The sequence below is a fragment of the Pseudophryne corroboree genome, unplaced genomic scaffold (genome assembly GCF_028390025.1).
Source record: "Pseudophryne corroboree isolate aPseCor3 unplaced genomic scaffold, aPseCor3.hap2 scaffold_623, whole genome shotgun sequence".
NCBI lineage: Eukaryota > Metazoa > Chordata > Amphibia > Anura > Myobatrachidae > Pseudophryne > Pseudophryne corroboree.
The window spans coordinates 150,223-174,536 of record NW_026970219.1 but is presented as its reverse complement, the minus strand read 5'-3'; the positions used below and the strand labels follow the sequence as shown (position 1 = coordinate 174,536).

At 45.5% G+C, this 24,314-nt stretch overlaps 1 non-coding gene across 1 annotated transcript; it reads left to right on the top strand.

The window, feature by feature from the left end:
* The first annotated feature begins 10,004 nt into the window (after window positions 1-10,004).
* TRNAN-AUU (transfer RNA asparagine (anticodon AUU)) lies at window positions 10,005-10,078 on the top strand. Its single transcript has one exon. It is a non-coding gene; the product is annotated as a tRNA-Asn (tRNA).
* The last annotated feature ends 14,236 nt before the right edge of the window (window positions 10,079-24,314 follow it).

Below are 24,314 nucleotides of genomic sequence, written 5' to 3'. Positions count from 1 at the left end.
GGCAGCCACCAGCAACAACAGTCAGGAAGCTGTTACTCCCGGCAGCAGTAGCGTCAAGCTGCAATTCAGCCAGCGGCACGATGATCCGGGAGACAGTGGCAGCACAGGGAAGCAGTACCCCCTCCAATCGCAGCACCAACTAGGAGACTGAGGCAGCAACCTGCCCCCAGCAGCAGCACCACCCTGATGATAGGTAAGATGCATTTTGGTGTCACAAGAAGGTGGCCGGAGTAGTGGCTGGCTGTGGTCACACCCCGGGGAAAAGTGATAGTGATTTCAGTGTTCCCTTGCGCGGGGATTGGATGTGTAGATGTATGAAGGCTATGTATGTATAGATGTGAGCGGCAGTGTGCGGATGTATGAGAGCGGCAGTGTGCGGATGTATGAGAGCGGCAATGTACGGCTGTATAACTGCGTCGGTGTGCGGCTGTATGAGTGCGATGGTGTGCGGCTGTATGCGTGCGGCGGTGTGCGGCTGTAAGAGTGCGGCAGTGTGCGGCTGTAAGAGTGCGGCTGTAAGAGTGCGGCTGTAAGAGTGCGGGGTTGTACGGATGTATGAGAGCGGGGTTGTACGGATGTATGAGAGCGGCAGTGTATGGATGTATGAGAGCAACAGTGTACAGTTGTGTGAGAGCGGCAGTGTGCGGATGTATGAGAGTGGCGGTGTACGGATGTATGAGAGCGGCAGTGTATGGATGGCAGCGTCATAGGGAGGGATGTCGGAATGCTGTTATAGGGTTCCTAATACAAAATGCCACGTTGGGCTTGATGGGCAGGTAGTGCGGCAAGCACACCCAAATTGGCATCTGACGTCGCCTGCAGTCCACACTGTTGTGAGGAGTCAGAGTTAATTTTGACTGTGTAGTGTACTCACAGAGGACCTACCGCCCGTCCCCTCCTCGCATCTGAGCAGCAGGTCAGGCTCTTATTTTCTTTTTAATCAGGAGAGGCCGAGTGAACTGTGAGCAGGGGGGCAGAGCTACATGGGACCCAGAGGGGCTGCTGTGCTGTCAGAGAGGGAGAGGAAGAGAGAGATGAAGCTACTGCAGATCCCCAGCTGATTGTGAGGTGCTGGGTTGAAGGGTGATGTGATCACCCTTCTCCCTCGCTGCCGCTGGGGACCGCACCTAGGCTTCCTCCATCGAGGGCATGCGGCGCAGCAGTGGGCAGCGTGTAATGAGTTTGTCTGACTCATTATACTGCTGCCTGTTGTGGACACCTCCGTCCGTACGGACTGGTGTACATGCCCAGCACAGAGGTGACAGTGTTGGTGGAAGTGCTGCCCAGTTCTGACCCTGCAGGCCTCCCTGATCTGACTGCGGCCGCTGCTGCTGCGGCGGCCCGAAACCCCTGCCGGTCCCCTCCATAGACTTCTGCCTGTCCAGCGCTGAGGTACTAGGGGTATCCCAGCTGCGGGAAGGGTATGTCTCTGGCTTTCTCTCCGGCAGGGGAAGGTGACAGCGGCGGAGGAAGTGTTGCCCACCTCAGACACTGCAGGCCTCCCCGATCCAGCTGTGGCCACAGTTGATGCTGCCAGAACCCCCTGCTGGTCTCCTTTGTTGACTGCCGCATGGCCAGTGCTGAAGTACTGGGGGTAGGCCAGCTACGGGAAGAGTGTATCTGCCTCGGGCTCTCTCTCTCTGTCAGGGGAAGGAAGGGCTGATTCTCTGGCACAACAGGGAGGGCTAGGCTGCAGGAACACAGCACTGGAAGAAACAGGAGGCCGAACTCATGACCAAAAAGTGAGCAGTGCAGTGATCAGCCCCCTAGTCTTTCCCTCTCTCTGGGTGCAGAGCTGTATTCTACAGAGAGAGCTGGGATGGGAAGAAGGGGAACGGCACCTGACACACACATACACGCGCGGCACCTGACACACACATACACGCGCAACACCTGACACACACACATACACGTGCGGCACCTGACACACACACACGTAGCATCAGACACAATAAAATAAACATGCAGCACCTGATCCACACATACACGCGCAACACCTGACACACACACATACACGTGCGGCACCTGACACACACACACACGTAGCATCAGACACAATAAAATAAACATGCAGCACCTGACCCACACATACACGCGCAACACCTGACACACACACACATACACGTGCGGCACCTGACACACACACGTACCATCAGACACAATAAAATAAACATGCAGCACCTGACACATGCATATACACGCAGCACCTGACACATGCATATACACGCAGCACCTGACACATGCATATACACGCAGCACCTGACACATGCATATACATGCAGCACCTGACACATACATATACACGCACACCATCAGACACACACATACACACGCAGTGCCTTACTCACACACACATAGACACGTGCAGCACCTGAGGCACACACATGTACACGCGCAGCACCTGATGCACACACATGTACACGCGCAGCACCTGACGCACACTCATGTACACACGCAGCACCTGACGCACACTCATGTACACGCGCAGCACCTAATGCACACTCATGTACACGCGCAGCACCTGACGCACACTCATGTACACGCGCATCACCTGACACAGACATACGTATTCATGCACAGCACCAGACATACACTTGTACACACGCGGAGCACCTGATACTCACACACATATACACCCGCAACACCTGACACACACACACACACGTGCGGCAGCTGACGCATACACACGCACCATCAGACACACTCATATATACACGCAGCACCTGACACACACATACACACAGGAGCTGACACACACATACACAGGCAGCACCTGACACACACACACATATACACGCGCAGCACCTGACACCACGCACTCACACGTACAAGCAATGCATTTCACGCCTACCTCCAGCCTCAGTTACAGGCTGCTGCCGCCTACCCCCCTCCCTGCATCAGCTGCAAAGGCAGCAAAATATTTTGACCAAAGTCTAAAGGCCCGTACACATTAAACGATGTCGCTCTGTGAGCTACATCGTCTAATGTTTCCCCTCCCGGGCCGGCCGGCGGCCGACTGTACACACTGAGCGATATGACCGCTCATATCGCTCAGTGACGTCACGCCCCCGCCAGCCCTGCATGAAGGTCGTGGACGACAGTCCACATCCTTCCTGCATGCCCTACCGACAGCGAAGATTGTTGCCGACCCGCGGGGCCGCGCATCGTTTGTCGCTGGCTGCATACACACTTAACGATAAAATGAGCGACGTCGCTCATTAAATCGTTAAGTGTGTACGGACCTTAAACAATTTGGTTTGGTTAATAAAATAATTTTGCACAGAACAGTGATGTTATACGAACATTTTCATTAAACATTTAAAAAATCAAATGTTTATTCTTTAAGTGAAATTTTACATTTCTGAATAAAAAAAATAAATTTAAAAAAAGCGATGAAATTCCATAGACAAAAAACCTTACGGTTTCACATGTCCCATTAAGGCTTCTTAGACATGATCGAAATTTCAGAAACCTGTTGTAACTCTTCCACTCAAACTCCAAAAAGCAATGAAATTCCAATCATTAAGGCTGACGCCTTAATGGACGTGTTCCTTGCGCAATACAGATATGGTATGCCATCACAGCCTGTGGGTAAGTGCAGATTCAGCACTCTCACAGAGTGAGATTGCTGTCACTCACACAATGGTGGAGCTGCTAATTCACAGATTTGTGTGCTCATTGGAATACACACATGCAGTCTATGCAACTGAAGGTCTGAGCGGAAGACAAAGCTGCTCAGATGAGGTAAGAGTGTTGTTGATTGGAGGGAGGAGAGCGGTGTGGATGGGGGAACAGAAGTGTGTGGATAGAGGGAACACTAAGCAGCACTAATGGGGGGGACAGAGAAACACAGGGGGTAATTCAGACCGCAGCAGCAGCAGCGATTGCAGTCTGAATTAGTTTGTGAGGTGCGCACGTGCAATGGCCGCACTGCGCGTGCGTACCCCAGGAGCCCAGTGAGATGCTATCACCCTGCCTGATTGATAGGCAGAGGTGGTTGCGGGGAAGGAGGGGGGCGTGCAAACAGCGTTAGAATGCCATTGGCAGGGCATGGTCTGCACAACGGAGGCGTTTCCGGACCACTGGGGGGTGGGCTGTGGCGGTTATCCCCCTGCCAAGAGCGCAGGATCCACTAAATTTACCTTCAGGATGTCAGCTACATGAATAGGGTAAGAGTGGTGTGGATAGGGGGTAGATTAAGCAGCAAGTATGGGAAGGGAGACAGAGCGGTGCAGATGGGGGAAATGGTGCAGATGGGTTGAAAACACTGGCATGGATGGGTAGAAAACTGGTGCAGATGGGAGAGAAGACAGTGTGCCATGTACTGGAGGAGGCGGAGTGACGTTGAAGAAGGAAACACTGAGCAGCACAGAGAGAAGGAAACGGTGGTACAGACAATGCACAGGTGGGGAAAGACAGATGGTACAGATAAGTTAGTACAGACTAGCACAGATGGGAGAACACAGCAGTAGGGATTGGGGAAGACCGGGCAGCATGGGGGTGTATAGGGGAAGTAAGTGTAGATGCATAGACCGTAGATGGGGTATTATAGTTTAGCAATTAACCAAGATGTTTGAGGGAGCTAAATGTGTATACTAAGTGAGATGGATGTATGGAGTTAGAAGGATGTTGTAACAAGGTGGCTTTGTTGTGTTGACTGAATGGGATGGTTGTGGGCACTGTGTGGGATGGGAGCACCACAAAACTGCTCAGACCTTCAGTTGCATAGACTGCATGTGTGTATTCCAATGAGCACACAAATCTGTGAATTAGCAGCTCCACCATTGTGTGAGTGACAGCAATCTCACTCTGTGAGAGTGCTGAATCTGCACTTACCCACAGGCTGTGATGGCATACCATATCTGTATTGCGCAAGGAACACGTCCATTAAGGCGTCAGCCTTAATGATCGGAATTTCATTGCTTTTTGGAGTTTGAGTGGAAGAGTTACAACAGGCTTCTGAAATTTCGATCATGTCTAAGAAGCCTTAATGGGACATGTGAAACCGTAAGTTTTTTTGTCTATGGAATATAAATATATATATATATATATATATATATATCACAAACATATATGATTCATACATATATCATACATACATATATCACACATACATGATACATACATGAGAAAGACCTGGGATGGTGATGAGGCCAGGGCCCCCTGCTGATGTTGCGTTGAGGTTCAATCCCACCCAGGGACCTAATTGACCTTGTTATCAGATTTTGGTGATCTTTAAGTAGACAAGTCAAATTTCATACCCCCTGTTATGGTGTAGGGTACCTGGCCTTCTCTGATGTAATCAGAGTTAGATTTGATTCAGTGATTTTATAAAAACATCTAGGAAGCACAATTTAGCAGTGGGTTGCAGAGAAAAAGAAATATGCTGGCAAAAAAATCAAATTGCGTGATTAAACAGCTCTTCATTTTCTGGCTTTATTTTTATGCTAACAAATTTGTTCTCTGAAAAGTGTCCACAAAGCCAAGTCTCTGATTAACACCTTTGTAGGGATGGTTTTTCACCTATTACTAAATTAAACTTGCTTCATTGGAAAGGCAGCAAGATGCATCCTCATTTCAATGTCTACTGAAATAATACAGGTTGACACCAGGAAACATTAACGCCACTGCATCCTTGCTGCTTTCTCATGTGGAAGTCTGTTTAATGTGAAAACAAGGTGATATCTAATTAGCACACAGGTAAGGAATTAAGAAAATCTTTATTTAAGGGTGAAGATGTTTCTCACAAAATCGTTGCCCCAATGCATCATTGAAATTCAAGCTGGAAAGATGATTTTAATATATCACTTGTACATTTTGTATTGCTCTTCTGGTGACAATGTAGTTTGTTTTTGTCAATTACCATTTTAATAATAGGGTAAAGAAAATGAAGTGGATTTTTAAAAGAAAACAATACTGTCAATATACTATTAAAACAAATTAAAATGGTAAAAGTTATTGTACTTTAAGTAAAAATAAAAGAGCCAAAATATCAATCCCAGTTTTGGATTACTTTAATTAACAAAAAAAAAATGCATATAGCAGAGGATAGTTTCAATCTGCCTACCTCTGGGTTATGGGCCCAGCATGCTTCCATTGCAGTACTCTGCTGCACATGTAAGTGCAAGAGATCCTGAAGCACTCACTCATCATGGGAAAGTACCAATGTGTTTCTTCGTTGGTTGATGGAAGAAACATCTTACAAAAACTCTCCAGATTATTGACTTTTTAAAGTTTTTCTAGGAAACGTTTTAGATGAATGCTTATTAGCCTTTGTCAGTATGAACTTTTGCAAAGTGTCTCTGTGGCGCAATCAGTTAGTATGTACGGCTATTAACCAAAAGGTTGGTGGTTCAATCCCACCCAGGGACCTAATTGACCTTGTTATCAGATTTTGGTGATCTTTAAGTAGACAAGTCAAATTTCATACCCCCTGTTATGGTGTAGGGTACCTGGCCTTCTCTGATGTAATCAGAGTTAGATTTGATTCAGTGATTTTATAAAAACATCTAGGAAGCACAATTTAGCAGTGGGTTGCAGAGAAAAAGAAATATGCTGGCAAAAAAATCAAATTGCGTGATTAAACAGCTCTTCATTTTCTGGCTTTATTTTTATGCTAACAAATTTGTTCTCTGAAAAGTGTCCACAAAGCCAAGTCTCTGATTAACACCTTTGTAGGGATGGTTTTTCACTTATTACTAAATTAAACTTGCTTCATTGGAAAGGCAGCAAGATGCATCCTCATTTCAATGTCTACTGAAATAATACAGGTTGACACCAGGAAACATTAACGCCACTGCATCCTTGCTGCTTTCTCATGTGGAAGTCTGTTTAATGTGAAAACAAGGTGATATCTAATTAGCACACAGGTAAGAAATTACAAAAATCTTTATTTAAGGGTGAAGATGTTTCTCACAAAATTGTTGCCCCAATGCATCATTGAAATTCAAGCTGGAAAGATGATTTTAATATATCACTTGTACATTTTGTATTGCTCTTCTGTTGACAATGTAGTTTTTTTTTGTCAATTACCATTTTAATAATAGGGTAAAGAAAATTAAGTGGATTTTTGAAAGAAAACTATACTGTCAATATACTATTAAAACAAATTAAAATGGTAAAAGTTATTGTACTTTAAGTAAAAATAAAAGAGCAAAAATATCAATCCCAGTTTTATTACTTAAATTAACAAAAAAAAATGCATATAGCAAAGGATAGTTTCAAACTGCCTACCTCTGGGTTATGGGTCCAGCATGCTTCCATTGCAGTACTCTGCTGCACACGTAAGTGCAAGAGATCCTGAAGCACTCACTCATCATGGGAAAGTACCAATGTGTTTCTTCATTGGTTGATGGAAGAAACATCTTACAAAAACTCTCCAGATTATTGATTTTTTAATGTTTTTCTAGGAAACGTTCTAGATGTATGCATATTAGCCTTTGTCAGTATGTACTTTTTGCAAAGTGTCTCTGTGGCGCAATCGGTTAGTGTGTTTGACTATTAACCAAAAGGTTGGTGGTTCAATCCCACCAAGGGACGTAATTAACCTTGTGATCAGATTTTGGTGATATTTAAGTAGACAAGTCAAAATTTCAAACCTCCTCTTATGGTGTAGGGTACATGGCCTTCTCTGATGTAATCAGAGTTAGATTTGATTCAGTGATTTTATAAAAAACAGCTAGGTAGCACAATTTAGCAGTGGGTTGCAGAGAAAAAAAATATGCTGGCAGAAAAATCCAATCGAGTGATTAAACAGCTCTTCATTTTCTGGCTTTATTTTTATGCTAACAAATTTGTTCTCTGAAAAGTGTCCACAAAGCCAAGTCTCTGATTAACACCTTTGTAAGGATGGTTTTTCACCTATTACTAAATTAAACTTGCTTCATTGGAAAGGCAGCAAGATGCATCCTCATTTCAATGTCTACTGAAATAATACAAGTTGACACCAGGAAACATTAACGCCACTGCATCCTTGCTGCTTTCTCATGTGGAAGTCTGTTTAATGTGAAAACAAGGTGATATCTAATTAGCACACAGGTAAGGAATTAAGAAAATCTTTATTTAAGGGTGAAGATGTTTCTCACAAAATTGTTGACCCAATGCATCATTGAAATTCAAGCTGGAAAGATGATTTTAATATATCACTTGTACATTTTGTATTGCTCTCCTGGTGACAATGTAGTTTGTTTTTGTCAATTACCATTTTAATAATAGGGTAAAGAAAATGAAGTGGATTTTTAAAAGAAAACAATACTGTCAATATACTATTAAAACAAATTAAAATGGTAAAAGTTATTGTACTTTAAGTAAAAATAAAAGAGACAAAATATCAATCCCAGTTTTGGATTACTTTAATTAACAAAAAAAAAATGCATATAGCAGAGGATAGTTTCAATCTGCCTACCTCTGGGTTATGGGCCCAGCATGCTTCCATTGCAGTACTCTGCTGCACATGTAAGTTCAAGAGATCCTGAAGCACTCACTCATCATGGGAAAGTACCAATGTGTTTCTTCGTTGGTTGATGGAAGAAACATCTTACAAAAACTCTCCAGATTATTGACTTTTTAAAGCAGGGCTGGCCAAACCAGTCCTCGAGATCTACTAACAGTTCACATTTTCTAGACTACCTAGCTGGTGCACAGGTGTAGTCATTACTAATTAAGATGTGCTGCATTCATTCCTAACTGACCATTCTACAGATCTCCAGGAGGCCTGGAAAACATGAACTGTTTGAAGATCTCGAGGACCGGTTTGGCCAGCCCTGTTTTTAAGTTTTTCTAGGAAACGTTTTAGATGAATGCTTATTAGCATTTGTCAGTATGTTCTTTTGCAAAGTGTCTCTGTGGCGCAATCAGTTAGTGTGTACGGCTATTAACCATAAGGTTGGTGGTTCAATCCCACCCAGGGACGTAATTGACCTTGTTATCAGATTTTGGTGATCTTTAAGTAGACAAGTCAAATTTCATACCCCCTGTTATGGTGTAGGGTACCTGGCCTTCTCTGATGTAATCAGAGTTAGATTTGATTCAGTGATTTTATAAAAACATCTAGGAAGCACAATTTAGCAGTGGGTTGCAGAGAAAAAGAAATATGCTGGCAAAAAAATCAAATTGCGTGATTAAACAGCTCTTCATTTTCTGGCTTTATTTTTATGCTAACAAATTTGTTCTCTGAAAAGTGTCCACAAAGCCAAGTCTCTGATTAACACCTTTGTAGGGATGGTTTTTCACCTATTACTAAATTAAACTTGCTTCATTGGAAAGGCAGCAAGATGTATCCTCATTTCAATGTCTACTGAAATAATACAGGTTGACACCAGGAAACATTAACGCCACTGCATCCTTGCTGCTTTCTCATGTGGAAGTCTGTTTAATGTGAAAACAAGGTGATATCTAATTAGCACACAGGTAAGGAATTAAGAAAATCTTTATTTAAGGGTGAAGATGTTTCTCACAAAATCGTTGCCCCAATGCATCATTGAAATTCAAGCTGGAAAGATGATTTTAATATATCACTTGTACATTTTGTATTGCTCTTCTGGTGACAATGTAGTTTGTTTTTGTCAATTACCATTTTAATAATAGGGTAAAGAAAATGAAGTGGATTTTTGAAAGAAAACAATACTGTCAATATACTATTAAAACAAATTAAAATGGTAAAAGTTATTGTACTTTAAGTAAAAATAAAAGAGACAAAATATCAATCCCAGTTTTGGATTACTTTAATTAACAAAAAAAATGCATATAGCAGAGGATAGTTTCAATCTGCCTACCTCTGGGTTATGGGCCCAGCATGCTTCCATTGCAGTACTCTGCTGCACATGTAAGTGCAAGAGATCCTGAAGCACTCACTCATCATGGGAAAGTACCAATGTGTTTCTTCGTTGGTTGATGGAAGAAACATCTTACAAAAACTCTCCAGATTATTGACTTTTTAAAGTTTTTCTAGGAAACGTTTTAGATGAATGCTTATTAGCCTTTGTCAGTATGGACTTTTGCAAAGTGTCTCTGTGGCGCAATCGGTTAGTGTGTTTGGCTATTAACCAAAAGGTTGGTGGTTCAATCCCACCCAGGGACGTAATGAAGAACAAATTTGTTAGCATAAAAATAAAGCCAGAAAATGAAGAGCTGTTTAATCACGCAATTTGATTTTTTTGCCAGCATATTTCTTTTTCTCTGCAACCCACTGCTAAATTGTGCTTCCTAGATGTTTTTATAAAATCACTGAATCAAATCTAACTCTGATTACATCAGAGAAGGCCTGGTACCCTACACCATAACAGGGGGTATGAAATTTGACTTGTCTACTTAAAGATCACCAAAATCTGATAACAAGGTCAATTACGTCCCTGGGTGGGATTAAACCACCAACCTTTTGGTTAATAGCCAAACACACTAACCGATTGCACCACAGAGACACTTTGCAAAAGTCCATACTGACAAAGGCTAATAAGCATTCATCTAAAACGTTTCCTAGAAAACTTTAAAAAGTCAATAATCTGGAGAGTTTTTGTAAGATGTTTCTTCCATCAACCAACGAAGAAACACATTGATACTTTCCCATGATGAGTGAGTGCTTCAGGATCTCTTGAACTTACATGTGCAGCAGAGTACTGCAATGGAAGCATGCTGGGCCCATAACCCAGAGGTAGGCAGATTGAAACTATCCTCTGCTATATGCATTTTTTTTTTGTTAATTAAAGTAATCCAAAACTGGGATTGATATTTTGTCTCTTTTATTTTTACTTAAAGTACAATAACTTTTACCATTTTAATTTGTTTTAATAGTATATTGACAGTATTGTTTTCTTTCAAAAATCCACTTAATTTTCTTTACCCTATTATTAAAATGGTAATTGACAAAAACAAACTACATTGTCACCAGAAGAGCAATACAAAATGTACAAGTGATATATTAAAATCATCTTTCCAGCTTGAATTTCAATGATGCATTGGGGCAACGATTTTGTGAGAAACATCTTCACCCTTAAATAAAGATTTTCTTAATTCCTTACCTGTGTGCTAATTAGATATCACCTTGTTTTCACATTAAACAGACTTCCACATGAGAAAGCAGCAAGGATGCAGTGGCGTTAATGTTTCCTGGTGTCAACCTGTATTATTTCAGTAGACATTGAAATGAGGATACATCTTGCTGCCTTTCCAATGAAGCAAGTTTAATTTAGTAATAGGTGAAAAACCATCCCTACAAAGGTGTTAATCAGAGACTTGGCTTTGTGGACACTTTTCAGAGAACAAATTTGTTAGCATAAAAATAAAGCCAGAAAATAAAGAGCTGTTTAATCACTCAATTGGATTTTTCTGCCAGCATATTTTTTTTCTCTGCAACCCACTGCTAAATTGTGCTTCCTAGCTGTTTTTATAAAATCACTGAATCAAATCTAACTCTGATTACATCAGAGAAGGCCAGGTACCCTACACCATAACAGGGGGTTTGAAATTTTGACTTGTCTACTTAAAGATCACCAAAATCTGATAAGGTCAATTGGGTCCCTGGGTGGGATTGAACCACCAACCTTTTGGTTAATAGCCGTACATACTAACTGATTGTGCCACAGAGACACTTTGCAAAAGTCCATACTGACAAAGGCTAATAAGCATTCATCTAAAACGTTTCCTAGAAAAACTTTAAAACAGGGCTGGCCAAACCGGTCCTCGAGATCTTCCAACAGTTCATGTTTTCCAGGCCTCCTGGAGATCTGTAGAATGGTCAGTTAGGAATGAATGCAGCACATCTTAATTAGTAATGACTACACCTGTGCACCAGCTAGGTAGTCTAGAAAATGTGAACTGTTAGTAGATCTCGAGGACTGGTTTGGCCAGCCCTGCTTTAAAAAGTCAATAATCTGGAGAGTTTTTGTAAGATGTTTCTTCCATCAACCAACGAAGAAACACATTGGTACTTTCCCATGATGAGTGAGTGCTTCAGGATCTCTTGAACTTACATGTGCAGCAGAGTACTGCAATGGAAGCATGCTGGGCCCATAACCCAGAGGTAGGCAGATTGAAACTATCCTCTGCTATATGCATTTTTTTTTTGTTAATTAAAGTAATCCAAAACTGGGATTGATATTTTGTCTCTTTTATTTTTACTTAAAGTACAATAACTTTTACCATTTTAATTTGTTTTAATAGTATATTGACAGTATTGTTTTCTTTCAAAAATCCACTTCATTTTCTTTACCCTATTATTAAAATGGTAATTGACAAAAACAAACTACATTGTCACCAGAAGAGCAATACAAAATGTACAAGTGATATTTTAAAATCATCTTTCCAGCTTGAATTTCAATGATGCATTGGGGCAACGATTTTGTGAGAAACATCTTCACCCTTAAATAAAGATTTTCTTAATTCCTTACCTGTGTGCTAATTAGATATCACCTTGTTTTCACATTAAACAGACTTCCACATGAGAAAGCAGCAAGGATGCAGTGGCGTTAATGTTTCCTGGTGTCAACCTGTATTATTTCAGTAGACATTGAAATGAGGATGCATCTTGCTGCCTTTCCAATGAAGCAAGTTTAATTTAGTAATAGGTGAAAAACCATCCCTACAAAGGTGTTAATCAGAGACTTGGCTTTGTGGACACTTTTCAGAGAACAAATTTGTTAGCATAAAAATAAAGCCAGAAAATGAAGAGCTGTTTAATCACGCAATTTGATTTTTTTGCCAGCATATTTCTTTTTCTCTGCAACCCACTGCTAAATTGTGCTTCCTAGATGTTTTTATAAAATCACTGAATCAAATCTAACTCTGATTACATCAGAGAAGGCCAGGTACCCTACACCATAACAGGGGGTATGAAATTTGACTTGTCTACTTAAAGATCACCAAAATCTGATAACAAGGTCAATTAGGTCCCTGGGTGGGATTGAACCTCAACGCAACATCAGCAGGGGGCCCTGGCCTCATCACCATCCCAGGTCTTTCTCATGTATGTATCATGTATGTGTGTGTGATATATGTATGAATCATATATGTTTGTGATATATATATATATATATATATATATATATTCCATAGACAAAAAACCTTACGGTTTCACATGTCCCATTAAGGCTTCTTAGACATGATCGAAATTTCAGAAGCCTGTTGTAACTCTTCCACTCAAACTCCAAAAAGCAATGAAATTCCGATCATTAAGGCTGACGCCTTAATGGACGTGTTCCTTGCGCAATACAGATATGGTATGCCATCACAGCCTGTGGGTAAGTGCAGATTCAGCACTCTCACAGAGTGAGATTGCTGTCACTCACACAATGGTGGAGCTGCTAATTCACAGATTTGTGTGCTCATTGGAATACACACATGCAGTCTATGCAACTGAAGGTCTGAGCAGTTTTGTGGTGCTCCCATCCCACACAGTGCCCACAACCATCCCATTCAGTCAACACAACAAAGCCACCTTGTTACAACATCCTTCTAACTCCATACATCCATCTCACTTAGTATACACATTTAGCTCCCTCAAACATCTTGGTTAATTGCTAAACTATAATACCCCATCTACGGTCTATGCATCTACACTTACTTCCCCTATACACCCCCATGCTGCCCGGTCTTCCCCAATCCCTACTGCTGTGTTCTCCCATCTGTGCTAGTCTGTACTAACTTATCTGTACCATCTGTCTTTCCCCACCTGTGCATTGTCTGTACTACCGTTTCCTTCTCTCTGTGCTGCTCAGTGTTTCCTTCTTCAACGTCACTCCGCCTCCTCCAGTACATGGCACACTGTCTTCTCTCCCATCTGCACCAGTTTTCTACCCATCCATGCCAGTGTTTTCAACCCATCTGCACCATTTCCCCCATCTGCACCGCTCTGTCTCCCTTCCCATACTTGCTGCTTAATCTACCCCCTATCCACACCACTCTTACCCTATTCATGTAGCTGACATCCTGAAGGTAAATTTAGTGGATCCTGCGCTCTTGGCAGGGGGATAACCGCCACAGCCCACCCCCCAGTGGTCCGGAAACGCCTCCGTTGTGCAGACCATGCCCTGCCAATGGCATTCTAACGCTGTTTGCACGCCCCCCTCCTTCCCCGCAACCACCTCTGCCTATCAATCAGGCAGGGTGATAGCATCTCACTGGGCTCCTGGGGTACGCACGCGCAGTGCGGCCATTGCACGTGCGCACCTCACAAACTAATTCAGACTGCAATCGCTGCTGCTGCTGCGGTCTGAATTACCCCCTGTGTTTCTCTGTCCCCCCCATTAGTGCTGCTTAGTGTTCCCCCATCCACACCTCTCTCCTCCCTCCAATCAACAACACTCTTACCTCATCTGAGCAGCTTTGTCTTCCGCTCAGACCTTCAGTTGCATAGACTGCATGTGTGTATTCCAATGAGCACACAAATCTGTGAATTAGCAGCTCCACCATTGTGTGAGTGACAGCAATCTCACTCTGTGAGAGTGCTGAATCTGCACTTACCCACAGGCTGTGATGGCATACCATATCTGTATTGCGCAAGGAACACGTCCATTAAGGCGTCAGCCTTAATGATTGGAATTTCATTGCTTTTTGGAGTTTGAGTGGAAGAGTTACAACAGGTTTCTGAAATTTCGATCATGTCTAAGAAGCCTTAATGGGACATGTGAAACCGTAAGGTTTTTTGTCTATAGAATTTCATCGCTTTTTTTAAATTTATTTTTTTTATTCAGAAATGTAAAATTTCACTTAAAGAATAAACATTTGATTTTTTAAATGTTTAATGAAAATGTTCGTATAACATCACTGTTCTGTGCAAAATTATTTTATTAACCAAACCAAATTGTTTAAGGTCCGTACACACTTAACGATTTAATGAGCGACGTCGCTCATTTTATCGTTAAGTGTGTATGCAGCCAGCGACAAACGATGCGCGGCCCCGCGGGTCGGCAACAATCTTCGCTGTCGGTAGGGCATGCAGGAAGGATGTGGACTGTCGTCCACGACCTTCATGCAGGGCTGGCGGGGGCGTGACGTCACTGAGCGATATGAGCGGTCATATCGCTCAGTGTGTACAGTCGGCCGCCGGCCGGCCCGGGAGGGGAAACATTAGACGATGTAGCTCACAGAGCGACATCGTTTAATGTGTACGGGCCTTTAGACTTTGGTCAAAATATTTTGCTGCCTTTGCAGCTGATGCAGGGAGGGGGGTAGGCGGCAGCAGCCTGTAACTGAGGCTGGAGGTAGGCGTGAAATGCATTGCTTGTACGTGTGAGTGCGTGGTGTCAGGTGCTGCGCGTGTATATGTGTGTGTGTGTCAGGTGCTGCCTGTGTATGTGTGTGTCAGCTCCTGTGTGTATGTGTGTGTCAGGTGCTGCGTGTATATATGAGTGTGTCTGATGGTGCGTGTGTATGCGTCAGCTGCCGCACGTGTGTGTGTGTGTGTGTGTCAGGTGTTGCGGGTGTATATGTGTGTGAGTATCAGGTGCTCCGCGTGTGTACAAGTGTATGTCTGGTGCTGTGCATGAATACGTATGTCTGTGTCAGGTGATGCGCGTGTACATGAGTGTGCGTCAGGTGCTGCGCGTGTACATGAGTGTGCATTAGGTGCTGCGCGTGTACATGAGTGTGCGTCAGGTGCTGCGTGTGTACATGAGTGTGCGTCAGGTGCTGCGCGTGTACATGTGTGTGCGTCAGGTGCTGCGCGTGTACATGTGTGTGCCTCAGGTGCTGCACGTGTCTATGTGTGTGTGAGTAAGGCACTGCGTGTGTATGTGTGTGTCTGATGGTGTGCGTGTATATGTATGTGTCAGGTGCTGCGTGTATATGCATGTGTCAGGTGCTGCGTGTATATGCATGTGTCAGGTGCTGCGTGTATATGCATGTGTCAGGTGCTGCGTGTATATGCATGTGTCAGGTGCTGCATGTTTATTTTATTGTGTCTGATGGTACGTGTGTGTGTGTCAGGTGCCGCACGTGTATGTGTGTGTGTGTCAGGTGTTGCGCGTGTATGTGTGGGTCAGGTGCTGCATGTTTATTTTATTGTGTCTGATGCTACGTGTGTGTGTGTCAGGTGCCGCACGTGTATGTGTGTGTGTCAGGTGTTGCGCGTGTATGTGTGGGTCAGGTGCTGCATGTTTATTTTATTGTGTCTGATGCTACGTGTGTGTGTGTCAGGTGCCGCACGTGTATGTGTGTGTGTCAGGTGTTGCGCGTGTATGTGTGTGTCAGGTGCCGCGCGTGTATGTGTGTGTCAGGTGCCGTTCCCCTTCTTCCCATCCCAGCTCTCTCTGTAGAATACAGCTCTGCACCCAGAGAGAGGGAAAGACTAGGGGGCTGATCACTGCACTGCTCACTTTTTGGTCATGAGTTCGGCCTCCTGTTTCTTCCAGTGCTGTGTTCCTGCAGCCTAGCCCTCCCTGTTGTGCCTGAGAATCAGCCCTTCCTTCCCCTGACAGAGAGAGAGAGCCCGAGGCAGATACACTCTTCCCGTAGCTGGCCTACCCCCAGTACTTCAGCACTGGCCATGCGGCAGTCAACAAAGGAGACCAGCAGGGGGTTCTGGCAGCATCAACTGTGGCCGCAGCTGGATCGGGGAGGCCTGCAGTGTCTGAGGTGGGCAACACTTCCTCCGCCGCTGTCACCTTCCCCTGCCGGAGAGAAAGCCAGAGACATACCCTTCCCGCAGCTGGGATACCCCTAGTACCTCAGCGCTGGACAGGCAGAAGTCTATGGAGGGGACCGGCAGGGGTTTCGGGCCGCAGCAGTAGCAGCGGCCGCAGTCAGATCAGGGAGGCCTGCAGGGTCAGAACTGGGCAGCACTTCCACCAACACTGTCACCTCTGTGCTGGGCATGTACACCAGTCCGTATGGACGGAGGTGTCCACAACAGGCAGCAGTATAATGAGTCAGACAAACTCATTACACGCTGCCCACTGCTGCGCCGCATGCCCTCGATGGAGGAAGCCTAGATGCGGTCCCCAGCGGCAGCGAGGGAGAAGGGTGATCACATCACCCTTCAACCCGGCACCTCACAATCAGCTGGGGATCTGCAGTAGCTTCATCTCTCTCTTCCTCTCCCTCTCTGACAGCACAGCAGCCCCTCTGGGTCCCATGTAGCTCTGCCCCCCTGCTCACAGTTCACTCGGCCTCTCCTGATTAAAAAGAAAATAAGAGCCTGACCTGCTGCTCAGATGCGAGGAGGGGACGGGCGGTAGGTCCTCTGTGAGTACACTACACAGTCAAAATTAGCTCTGACTCCTCACAACAGTGTGGACTGCAGGCGACGTCAGATGCCAATTTGGGTGTGCTTGCCGCACTACCTGCCCATCAAGCCCAACGTGGCATTTTGTATTAGGAACCCTATAACAGCATTCCGACATCCCTCCCTATGACGCTGCCATCCATACACTGCCGCTCTCATACATCCGTACACCGCCACTCTCATACATCCGCACACTGCCGCTCTCACACAACTGTACACTGTTGCTCTCATACATCCATACACTGCCGCTCTCATACATCCGTACAACCCCGCTCTCATACATCCGTACAACCCCGCTCTCATACATCCGTACAACCCCGCACTCTTACAGCCGCACTCTTACAGCCGCACTCTTACAGCCGCACTCTTACAGCCGTACTCTTACAGCCGCACACTGCCGCACTCTTACAGCCGCACACCGCCGCACGCATACAGCCGCACACCATCGCACTCATACAGCCGCACACCGACGCATTTATACAGCCGTACATTGCCGCTCTCATACATCCGCACACTGCCGTTCTCATACATCCGCACACTTCCGCTCACATCTATACATACATAGCCTCCATACATCTACACATCCAATCCCCGCGCAAGGGAACACTGAAATCACTATCACTTTTCCCCGGGGTGTGACCACAGCCAGCCACTACTCCGGCCACCTTCTTGTGACACCAAAATGCATCTTACCTATCATCAGGGTGGTGCTGCTGCTGGGGGCAGGTTGCTGCCTCAGTCTCCTAGTTGGTGCTGCGATTGGAGGGGGTACTGCTTCCCTGTGCTGCCACTGTCTCCCGGATCATCGTGCCGCTGGCTGAATTGCAGCTTGACGCTACTGCTGCCGGGAGTAACAGCTTCCTGACTGTTGTTGCTGGTGGCTGCCTACTGCTCATTGCCGCCGGAACACTGACCGGCTCGGCAGTGATGCTGGCGGAGGAGTAGTGGCGGTGGGGTGGTGCCTGCTCCCTTCCCTCGAGCATGCCGCAGTGTAAAAAAATAAATAATAGAGAGCATACCAGGGTGAGAGTCTGTATGGATCACAGTGATTACACGGGGCACAGCATAAGGACACCTTGCTGTGAGGGGCTCTGCCCACACAGATTGCTGCACCCTCTCTGATGTCAGCCGCTGCCCTCTCGTTCTCTGGGCGGCCAGTTCCAGAGTGAGGTAGGAGAGGAAGAGAACACACAGGTGTTAGGCGCCGTGGTCCGCGATGTCCTCGCGGCCCGGCGCCTAGCAACTAGGGACGCCGAGTGTGCTAGCCGCCGGCTCCCTAGCAACGCTAGGACGCCGGGCGCGCTGAGCCGCCTGGACCCTAGCAACGGGGACGCCACGGACGGACTGCGCTCCCCTTGCAGGGTCAATCAAGTAAACTACACACACACACTTGCCTTCTGGTCGTGCAGCAAGGCAGCTGCACGGCATTGTGCTAATCAGGCTCTGAACTTCTGATTGAAGGACTCCCTGCTAAATACCTTCTCAGTGCTTCACACAGACGCCGGTAATAGCTTGTCAACCTTCTTGCCCTATGTTCCCTGTCAACGGATGAAGACGCATCATTATCTACCGCAGTCATTTTGGCCCAATAGATATGCAAGAAGTTTAGATTCCCCTTTCTTTGCAGGTAAAGGAAGGAAAAGGAAGAGGTCTGTAGCCTCTTCAAGATCGCAGGACCAGAGATTGTCCTCTGCTTCTGCCAAATCCACTGCATGACACTGGGGCTTTCTTGCAGGAGCCCACACCAGTGGGGGCACGTCTAAAACTCTTCAGTCAGTTCTGGATTCATTCGGACCTGGACTCGTGGGTTTTACAAATAGTGTCCCAAGGGTACAAACTGGGGTTTCAAGACGTTCCCCCTCACCGATTGTTCAAATTGGCCTTAGTCAGCAGGGAGAAGGTTTTTATTCAAGCCTCTTCGTGGTCCCGAAGCCGGACGGCTCAGTCAGACCAATCTTAAATCTGAAATCCCTCAATTTCTTCCTAAAGAAATTCAATTTCAAGATGGAATTTCTCAGGGCAGTGATCTCCAGTCCGGAGGACGGAGATTTCATGGTTTTGGTAGACATAAAGGATGCCTACTTACATGTTCCCATTTAGCCACTGCCTCAAGCTACCTAAGGTTTGCAATTCAGGATTGTCATTACCAATTTCAGACATTGCCGTTTGGTCTGTCCACGGCTCTGAGGATTTTCACCAGGGTGATGGCGGAAATTATGGTTCTCCTTCGCAAGCAAGAAGTCACAATTATCCCGTACTTGGATGATCTCCTGATAAAGGCGAGATCCAGGGACCAGTTGGTGCAAAACATTGCACTCTCCCTGACAGTTCTTCAACAACATGGTTGGCTCCTAAACTTGCCAAAATCGCAGTTGGTCCCAATGACGCGGTTGTTGTTTTTGGGAGTCATACTGTTAGGCGCCGGGGTCCGCTTGATGGTCTGCGCGGCCCGGCGCCTAGCAACTAGAGACGCCGTGCACGTACAGCCGCCGGCTCCCTAGCAACGCTAGACGCCGGGCGCGCTGAGCCGCACGGACCCTAGCAACGGGGACGCCACTGGCGGACCGCGTTCCCCGTTGCTAGGCTTTAGGAAATTAAGATATTCACCTGCTCTCTGGCATTTATTCTAATCAGCCTTTAGCAGCTGATTGGAGGACTCCTTGTTAAATACACTCCCAGGGCTTCTCACAGACGCCGGTAATAGCTTCCTGCATGCTGCCTTTGTTTGCTGAGAGTCTGTTTCCAGTCCTGCTGTATCCGGTCATTCCAGTCCGCAGAAGTCCGGTATTCGGGAGTTATCATCTCATCCCAAGAGGTCGTTTGGTTCCCTGGAGTCCTGACTGATCACCGTTTTATATCCAGTGGTGTTCGTGAGTTGCGGCTCTGCCGTGTGTTGCGGCTCAGCCGCTTTACCTTTTATATTTTGTGTTTGGAGCACTTGCGGAGGGTTCCGCTTCCACAAGTCCTCTCTGGTACTTGGCGGTGCCGGGTAGGAGAATTGGACAAGTGGATATTTTGGTTGTCCTTTTTCCTGGCGGTTTCTCCGCACATATTATAGTTTTGAGTTTGCTTAGCCCCTGGCCTGGTTGTTTAGTTAGAGGGCCTCTTGTTATCACCCTGTCTCAGGTTTCCCTTTGTCTCTCATTAAGACCGGGGGGCATCGAAGTTGGGCAGACATAATCCGCCCTTCAAACGCGGCTGCCAAGGGCTCAAGAAACCATAGTCTCGCAGGGGATTTCTGACAACACGGGTGAGACAACAGAGTTAGGGCGCCAGGGGCTATTTTCCTGTCCTGCTCCCTTCCCCAGCATTCCGTTCCAGTGCTCCAGTCCTTGCCATAAGATCTTCTCTGACCAGAGTGCTGGAATCATAACATTATTACCGGCCATACCAAAACTTAAAATTAAACAGGGTTTAATTTTTTCTCATTCAGTTTTGTGAGAGTTTATCGGCCTCATGAATCCAACAGGTTTAGGGCCAAATCCTGGTCAGCTCTTAGTCAGCCAGATTCTAGAACTTACTCAGATGGTTCAGGATCTTTCTCTTCGGGTGAAGTCGCAGGAAGATCTTTTGCGAGCTTCCCCAAGGGTAGTCCCTGAACCAAAGATGCATTTGCCTGACCGTTTTTCTGGTGATAGAAAAGAGTTTTTTTAATTTTAAAGAATCCTGTAAACTTTATTTTCGTTTAAGACCGACTTCCTCGGGTACTGAATCTCAGCGGGTCGGGTTTATTATTTCTTTGCTCCAGGGGGATCCTCAGACCTGGGCATTTGGTTTAAGAGCAGAGGATCCGGCATTGTTGTCAATTGACGCTTTTTTTGAGTCTTTAGGGCTCTTGTATGATGACCCTGATAGAGAGGCGTCCGCTGAAAGTCAGTTGCGCGCTCTCAGACAGGGTAGAAATCCTGCAGAGGTTTATTGTACGGAGTTTCGCCGTTGGTCGAACGACTGTGGCTGGAATGACCCAGCCCTGCGCAGTCAGTTTCGCCTCGGCTTATCAGAGTCTATAAAAGACAGTCTCCTTCAGTACCCCGCTCCTGAGACTCTCGATAAACTCATGGAGCTTTCTATTAAGATTGATCGTCGTCTCAGAGAGCGGAGGGCTGAAAAAGGAGCACCTGTAAGGTCAAGTCCGTGTGTATATTCCATTCCTGAAGACGTAGAGGAGACCATGCAGATGGGTCTCTTCCGGCTGTCTCCTGAAGAAAGAGCCAGAAGGCAAAATTCTGGTCTTTGTCTGTACTGTGGGGGTAAGGGACATTTTGCTCGTAATTGTCCGAACAAGTCGGGAAACGCTTTGACCAGGTGAATTGTGAGGGGGTTCACCTAGGTCTGCAGCTTATCTCCTCGAATAACTCCCTTTTAGTCCCAGTTAAAGTTTCCTTTGGCAGCCTCAGTTCTTTGGTGTCGGCTTTTGTTGACAGTGGAGCTGCAGGAAACTTTATGGATTTAACTTTGGCTAAGGCCTTAGGCATTCCTCAGTTACCTTTGGGTAGGTGTGTCACCATGCATGGCTTAGATGGGAGTCCGCTGTCTAATGGGATTATTTCTCTCTGTACACCCCCTGTACTACTTACAGTAGGAGCTCTACATTCCGAGAAAATCGAGTTCTTTCTTACACATTGCCCAGCAGTTCCAGTTGTTCTGGGTCACCCTTGGCTGGCCTTTCATAATCCCACCATTGATTGGCGGTCGGGGGAGATTTCACATTGGGGTACTTTTTGTGATAAGGAATGTATCACGTTTCCAGTCAGAGTAGCAGCTATCATTCCAGAACTCATTCCGGTGGAATACCAGGAGTTTGCTGATGTTTTCTCCAAAGGCAATGCGGACATTCTGCCTCCCCATCGGCCTTATGATTGTGCTATTGAGTTAATTCCTGGTGCCGCATTGCCAAAGGGAAGATTATATGCATTATCCGGGCCAGAAACTGCGGCTATGAATGATTATGTAAAGGAGAGCCTTGAGAAAGGATTTATTAGACCATCAAAATCTCCTTTAAGTGCAGGCTTCTTCTTTGTGGAGAAAAAGGATGGCTCGCTTAGACCTTGCATTGATTTTAGAGCCCTGAATAAGATCTCAGTTAAAAACACCTATCCTTTGCCGTTGATTTCTGTACTCTTTGATCAGTTACGTTCTGCTGTGATTTTTTCTAAAATTGACCTTAGAGGAGCGTACAACCTCATCCGAATTAAATCTGGAGATGAGTGGAAAACGGCCTTCAGTACTCAGTCGGGTCACTACGAATACCTGGTGATGCCGTTCGGCCTGTCCAATGCTCCGGCAGTTTTTCAAGACCTCATTAACGATGTGCTCCGTGACTTCCTAGGGAAATTCGTGGTCGTTTACTTAGACGACATCCTGATTTTTTCTAAATCAATGGAACAACATGTTACCCAGGTGCGTCTGGTTCTTCAAAAGTTATGTGAGAATCATTTATATGCCAAGCTGGAGAAGTGTGAGTTTCATGTCACGGAAGTATCTTTTTTAGGGTACATAATTTCCCCTCAGGGATTTTCCATGGAACCAAAGAAACTCCAGGCCATCCTTAGTTGGGCGCAACCCACCAATTTAAAAGCAATTAAGCGTTTTTTAGGGTTTGCGAATTATTATAGGAGGTTCATTCATTCTTTTTCTGACCTGGTTGCTCCCATTGTAGCTCTGACAAAGAAAGGAGCGGATCCTACCAACTGGTCGCGTGAAGCTGAGTTGTCCTTCCGGGCCTAGAAACAAGCCTTTGTCTCGGCTCCAGTCCTCAGACATCCTAATCCGGAATTGCCCTTTGTGGTGGAGGTTGATGCCTCGGAGGTTGGAGTGGGGGCTATCCTTTCTCAAAAGGATCCGGAGTCTCTGGAGTTATATCCTTGTGCCTTTATGTCCAGGAAATTCTCCTCCGCTGAATCCAACTATGACGTTGGTAATCGGGAGTTACTGGCGGTAAAATGGGCTTTCGAGGAGTGGAGGCATTGGCTGGAGGGAGCAAAACATACTATTTCGGTATTGACTGACCATAAGAACCTGCAATAGATTGAATCGGCTAAGCGGCTTAATGCCCGGCAGGCACGTTGGGCATTATTTTTTACGCGTTTCAAATTTATAATCACTTTCAGGCCTGGTTCCAAGAATACTAAGGCTGATGCCCTGTCACATAGCTTTCTTCCGGTTCACAATAACAATCCTGTTACCCCCATACTTCCATCTTCGGTCATCTGGGCGGGCCTCACACAAGATTTATTTACCCAGTTAAAACAGCTTCAACACCAAGCTCCTAGAATTACTCCTGCTGGTCGTCTTTACGTCCCTGAGTTTTTGAGAGTTACTGTTTTAACGGAATTCCATGATAACAAAGTTTCAGGGCATCCAGGAGTCTCTAAGACATTGGAGTTAGTCTCTCGCTCAGTATGGTGGCCTGGTCTTTCTAAAGACGTCAAGGAATTTGTTTATTCATGTCAGGTTTGTGCACAGCATAAGGTTCCCCGTTCCTTGCCCATCGGGCAACTTATGCCCTTAAATGTTCCTCTCAGGCCGTGGTCTCATATTTCCATGGATTTTGTGGTTGACCTTCCCCTTTCAGCCGGATTCTGAGTCATATGGGTGGTAGTGGACCGTTTTAGTAAAATGGCTCATTTTATTGCTCTTCCCCGATTGCCTTCTGCCCAAGGGTTGGCAGTTTTGTTTCTCCGCCATGTATTCAGGCTTCATGGGTTACCTACTGATATTGTTTCTGATCGGGGTCCACAATTCATCGCACAATTCTGGAAATGTTTTTGTGCCTCATTGAAGATGAAATTGTCGTTAACATCCGGTTACCACCCACAATCCAACGGGCAAACCGAACGAGTTAACCAATCATTGAAACAATATTTGCGCTTGTATTCAGCCAAACTCCAGAATGATTGGTCCGAGTTTCTTCCGTTGGCTGAATTTGCTTACAATAATTCTTGTCATTCCTCCACTAAAGAGTCTCCATTCTTTTCAGTTTTTGGTTTTCACCCCAGAGCTAATTCTTTTTTTCATCATTCCTCAGTCTCCTCGCTTACCTTAACCTCCCATCTCAGAGCCATTTGGAAAAAGGTGCACCTTGCTCTCAGAAAAGCGG